The sequence below is a fragment of the Psammomys obesus genome, unplaced genomic scaffold (genome assembly GCF_907164565.1).
Source record: "Psammomys obesus unplaced genomic scaffold, mPsaObe1.curated_primary_1811, whole genome shotgun sequence".
In the NCBI taxonomy this organism is placed as follows: Eukaryota; Metazoa; Chordata; class Mammalia; order Rodentia; family Muridae; genus Psammomys; species Psammomys obesus.
The window spans coordinates 2760717-2766829 of record NW_026596046.1 but is presented as its reverse complement, the minus strand read 5'-3'; positions in this window follow the sequence as shown (position 1 = coordinate 2766829).

The window sequence follows — 6113 nt, the reverse complement described above, 5'->3', positions numbered from 1 at the left end:
AATTATTCAATTCCTCGGAACTCACAAAGGCTGCTCAGGATGGGGGAGATGGTTCTGTGGGTAAAATGCTTGCTTTGCAAGCATACACATGAACATACACGTATGCACACAAAAGAAATGGAAAGTCTTGTCATGATCAGCAGGTCCACTTCTGACATGGTGCCTAGAGAGACTGAAAGCGGGCTCTTGAACTATTTTTTTATACCTGTGCTCACAGCAGCATTATCCACAATAGCCCAAATGAGGAAGAAACACAAGTGTCCATTCGCAGATAGCTCTATTAAAAAATGTGGTATATCCATACAGTGGAATGTTATTTGGTTTAAAAAACGAAATAAATTCTGACACATGCTACCACAGGGATGAACCTTAAAGACTTTGTATTGTGTTCAATAGGTAGTCATAAAAGAATAAATATTGTATGCCACTCATTTGAGGGCCCTAGGGGTGTCAAACTGATAACCACGGTGGGGGAGGGAGGCTGAGAAGTTTGTGTATGATAAGAACAGTTTCAGACTGGCGAGATGGAAAGACTTCCAGAGTCAAGCTACCCAGCCATGAGCACCCTGAACACGCTGGGCTCCCCGCTCAGAAGTGACTAAGATGGTAAATTTTACGTCACACATGTTTCACAACAATTAAAAATAATAAAACGCTGGCAAGGAGGATGAGAAAGGGACGGCTCGTACAGAGCTGAGGAAACGTGACAGGCCGCGACGCAGTCTACCACATGACCCAGCAGTGGCACTGTGGCAGCCATCCCAGGAAAATGAAGATGTGTGTTGTTCGCATGAGAGCTCAAACGGCTTGGGCTGTAAGCGATTCGCCGTGCAGACAGCCCAGATAGTCCAAGTGAAGGCTTAGCGATAAGCCACAAAAAGAACAAGCTAATACACGTGTAATGTGGATGAGTCCTGAGGGAGTCACTGGGTTAAAGAGAGAGAAGGAAAAGAAAAAAGAAAAGAAAAGAAAGGAAAGGAAAGAAAAGAAAAGAAAAGAAAAGAAAAGAAAAGAAAAGAAAAGAAAAGAAAAGAAAAGAAAAGAAAAGAAAAGAAAAGCCAACTCCAAACAGCCACATGCTGCGACTCCAGCCAGGTACCACCTTTAAAACGGAAAATTCCCAGAACAGTATAGTGGTTGTCAGGGAAGATGTGAGGGGAAGCAGGACAAGCTTCACAGAAACTGGCACCCAGAAAAAGCTGTGGGCAGGAGCTCTGTGGACGTGGCTGCTTCTAGGGTATGCTGCCGTTTTGTTTGTTTGTTTGTTTGTTTGTTTGTTTGTTTTGTTTTGTTTTTCCAGGTTGTTGCCCTTGGCAAAACTGGTGTAGGGTATGGGGGACTCTCTCCAGCACTGTTGACTTCTGCTACCTCAAAACAACAAGGTTCATTTTAAAAGGGCCTACTAATCAGTTATTATCCTCTGCGGTTTCTGTGGGCTTCCTCCGCGCTGTCTGGGACCAGCGGAAGGCTCTTCCCTGACGTATGTGGCAGTCAAACACTGCTGGTGGTGAGGACTCGAGCTGGGCTGTCGTCCAGAACAATGAGTCACGGCTTCCCTAGGTTGCCTGGACTTCCTCACACCATGGTGTCTGGGATCGGGGGTGGGGATGAGGAGGGGAATGGCCCAAGAAAAACAGATGGAAGGTGCGCCTAAGCCTCAGATGTCACCCAGCAAAGTCACCCACCACAGGCAGATCCTAAAAATATCACCATCTACAATGTGAGGGACCGGGTTGTTCCAGTTGTTGTGGGCAATTCTGAAAGCAACGTCCTCCACAAACATCTCCCAAGGCCCAGAGGTTCCAGGACCTTAGCACCTCCATGAACCCTTACCTCTAACCTCCGTTTATAAGGTGAGCCTGGGTCACGTGGCCTAGGAGAAGAAAATCTGAAGGAGACAGGAGAATAAATTCTCAGAGGACATGTCCATCTAGCAAAGGAGAGGGACAATAGCTACAGGCAATTCATAGCTAGGCTTATCCTCCTTGCATGGTCCCATGGGGCCAGCAACGGCACACGGGTGGGAGGGAAAGATACAGACCAGCGCTCCAGCAGGGACGGTTGACATTGGCAATCACTCCCAGACTGTGTCACCCAGAACCCAAGGAGGGGCACTGCCAGAGTTGCTCAGAGGCAGGCGACTAGGCTGGAGGAAGACCTCCAGACCTACCTGAGGTCTTTTTGGAGGGAGGGGACCCCGAAGGCACCCCTCTTCAGCCTCTTTTTCTCTCAGGAAAATGGCCCGGGAAGATTATCCAGGAATGACATACATTTCTTTCCCTCCATTCCCTCATCCCACCCTCTGATACCAGCTGCCCAGCAAATCTGCAGTTACTGGCTCGCTCACTGGGGGGGGGCAAGGGGCGGGACTGGAATCCACTTCCTAGGGAAGATAATGGGATCTCTAGAAGAGTGAATGTTGTCACGGGCAGTTTGTAAACATTTCATCCCTGACAAAGGTCTCCCAAAGTAGTAGAGCAGGAGCTCCAGAAGGGCGTCTAGAAGACATGCCAGTGAGGGGCAGACAGGACTAAAATCTGCCAGTGCTCAGGAGGAAGTGACCATGGTGAGTCCTCCCTGAGGACCCTGATTAAAAGCTGCAGCCTTGATAGAAGGGGTAATGGGAACTGGCCAAGAAAGGAGTCCATTGTGGGGAGGAGCATAAGCAAAATAAAACGGTGGTCTGAGCCACGTGTGGCTTTCTACACACCTGTAGACAAATTATTGTAATTTGATGGATGTTCTAGTGTGTTTGGTGATTCTCGGCTCGGCTTCGTTGGTCCTCCTCTTCCGAGCTGAGGCAGGTCGCTGGCAAATTCCATTTCCAAGCCATATGACTCTCTTTAACCTTGTAGCGATAAGATTGAGATTCTCCATTTCCTTAAAATGCCTAAGATTGGGTATTTTAGCGATAAAGGAGGCTAATTTAGTTCTGAAGACTCAAGAGCGTGGCTCTGGTACCGGCTGGATTCTGCTGGATTCTGATATCGGCTGGATTCTGGTGAGGACGGTATCACAGTGGTGGGAGCATGTTTCAAAGCAGGATTTAGGAAGGTGCCTGGCTTACAGTAATGTTCTCTTGGTAACTTAGCCTGATCCACTCCCATGATTAATCATTCCTGAGGGTAGAAACCCCAGCACACACTCCTTCCAATTAAATCCCATCTTTAAAGGTCTCAACACCTCAACGTGGGCCACTGGGAAATGAACATCCCGCACATGAGATCGAACCACACCAAAACAAAAAACAAAAAACAGCGCTGACTGAAGCTCTCACCATTCTATTACCTCAGAGATTTGTGGGTCAAGAGTCCACACACAGCCAAGTAGATCCTCTGCCAATATCTGCCCTGTCACCCCCTGTATGGAGCTCACCGCCTGACTTTCTACAGTCTCAGAGTACAAGACTAGGATCTGCCACATCCTTGGTAACTGCAGGTCAGCTTGTCTGTGCCACTCAGACCCCACAGGCAGTTAACAACACAGCCGTTTGGAACCTCCCAAGCTAGGTCTGTCTGCCTTCTTCTTTTATTGGCTCCTCTGACTGGATCAGGCATGCCCGGGATAACAGGAACAGTCTCCCTCTTGGTGATCTCAAAGTCGACTTCCAAACGCCGACTCGTGAGATTGACACCTGTCCTGTGGTACAGCACGTTCTACACCCTCAGGAAGAAGGTATTATGTAGAGACTGTGCTCCGGGATGGGAACCTTAAAACACCGTAGAATTTATCTGGACATTGGTTGTAGAAATTTCTAAAGGTGGCACAGTTGTTCCTGGGCCACCGTCGTCTTTACAGTACATGTGAAAGGCAGGTGAAAATTCTTGCATGAACTGGGCATGGTGGGGCACACCTTTAATCCTAACACTCTGGAGGCAGAGACAGCTGGATCTCTGTGAGTTTCAGGCCAGCATGGTCTATATAGTGAGTCTCCAGCCAGCCAGAACTATATAGTGAGAATCTACCTTAAAAAAAAAATTTTTTTAAAGGAAGGAAAGTGCATTATTGCTGAAGACATCACATTTTAAAAATTCAACCAAGCATTCAAGAGCATCTGCAGGGCTGGAGAGATGGCTCAGAGGTTAAGAGCACTGGCTGCTCTTCCAGAGGTCCTGAGTTCAATTCCCAGCAACCACATGGTGGCTTACAACCATCTATAATGAGATCTGGTGTGCATGCAGGTGTACATGCAGACAGAACATAGTATACATAATAAATAAATAAATCTTAAAAAAGAAATCAAGAGCATCTGCTACAAAAGAAGTCAGAAAGCAATACTCACAGAGTTAGCATTCCAACCTCCCAGCAGCCACTGGGCCAACCCAAGTCTCTTCATGGTGTCTTGGTTGGGGTTTCTATTACTTTGACAAAATTCTATGACCAGAAGCACTGTGAGGAGGGGGAAAAAATGTGCTTGGCTTATATTTCCACATCCTAATCCAACATCTGAGGAAGTCAGGACAGGAAGTCAAGGAAGGAACAAGGAGGCAAGAACTGAAGCAGAAACCATGAAGGGCCACTTGTTCCTCCTAGTGCGTTCAGTTTGCTCAGCCCAGGGCCACCTGGTTGCAATGTCCATGGCAGGCCCCACCTTTCCATGTTAATCATCCATCAAGAGAGTACAGCAAGGCCTGCTCACAGGACAGTCTGATGGGGTCCTATTCTTCCCTCTTCTCAGATAGGTCAAGTTGACAAAGGACAAACCAACACCATAGGTATATAGTCACCCTTTCACCCAGAGTAGAAGTGTCCAAGGCACTCAGCCGATGCCTGGCCCCATGGACAACGCTGGGACCTGCACACACTGGTTTTTCCCTATACACACAAGTGTTTGAGAAACTGTAATTTGTAAATTAGGCACAATAAGACTAACAGTAACTAGTGATGAAACACAATTTAACAATTGACTGTAATAGAGGTCATTTAAGAGTTTGGAATTGTTTCCAGGTTTTCCATTCATCAGGTTTGAATCCCAGTCAGCAGAGGGTAAGTGAGAACAGAAAGTCTGTGCCCAGTGGAAGATGACTGCTTCAATGACTTAGTGTGTGTTAAGCTGTTGAATCCACAAATTACTTTAGAACAATAAGTATGACTAAAAACCACAATGAGATTGACGAAGGTTTCTGTTATGAAATTAAAGCATTAAAATGTTTTGTAATATCTTCTGGGTGACAAAAACCCACTTACTTATTTTTATGACTTACTCTGGTATTTGATCATAATATACTTGATTTGTGGTTAATTTCTAAAACTGAGTTCTATGTTAAGAATTTTAGGGGGTGCCAACTACTCCTACCTCAACAAAAGGAAGTGCTCCAAACTAAGTTTATGATATAAAAATGATTTTCCGGTTTGTCTCTATTGCAGGTTAAGCAGAGTCTGTGAAAATCTTAATGTGTTAGAGTTAGTGACTTGCTGAATAAAGACAGGGAAAATAAATTTTATGGGCACAATAGCAAGCCTATGAATTATGACCTTATTAATCAGGCAGACAATGGCATCAACAGCACAGTCAGGCACACACCGTAATTAAACTCAGCCATCTGTGATATTTCGCCATGTTCTAGTCACATAAAGTCTATAGTATGACGCGTCTTACTTGCTGTATGACTTCTGCAGTTAGATTCGCAGGGCTTGGCTGCTGTTGCTTTGGAAGGCACTGAGAAGCCGGGATAGGGAAATGGCTCCCTTCTACAAACTTGCCTACTGTATACTAGGCTCAATTTTAGTATCAAAAATAGAAAAGAAGGAGGAGGAGAGAAGAAAGTGTGTCTTGCTTAGGCTGGCTACAAGAATTCACAAATCACTGGATTCTGTTGGACAGTCCCTCGATGGCGCCACCACGTGGCTGATTAGTACGATGACAGAAATATAGTCTCTCCACATGGAAATTCTGACACTTTGGTCCCTGGGAGGTCTTGAAAATTCAGAGAGAGGAAACTATTGACTAAAGACACAATCCTTACTATTTTTAGGGCATAAAAATCTCTGAGTGATAGGCTTTAGTGTGTAGTTTACAGTCAAGGTCTGTAGAGCCACTTGTACTGGCTAAAAGAAAAGCCGTACGTGTGTGTGTGTGTGTGTGTGTGTGTGTGTGTGTGTGTGTGTGTGTG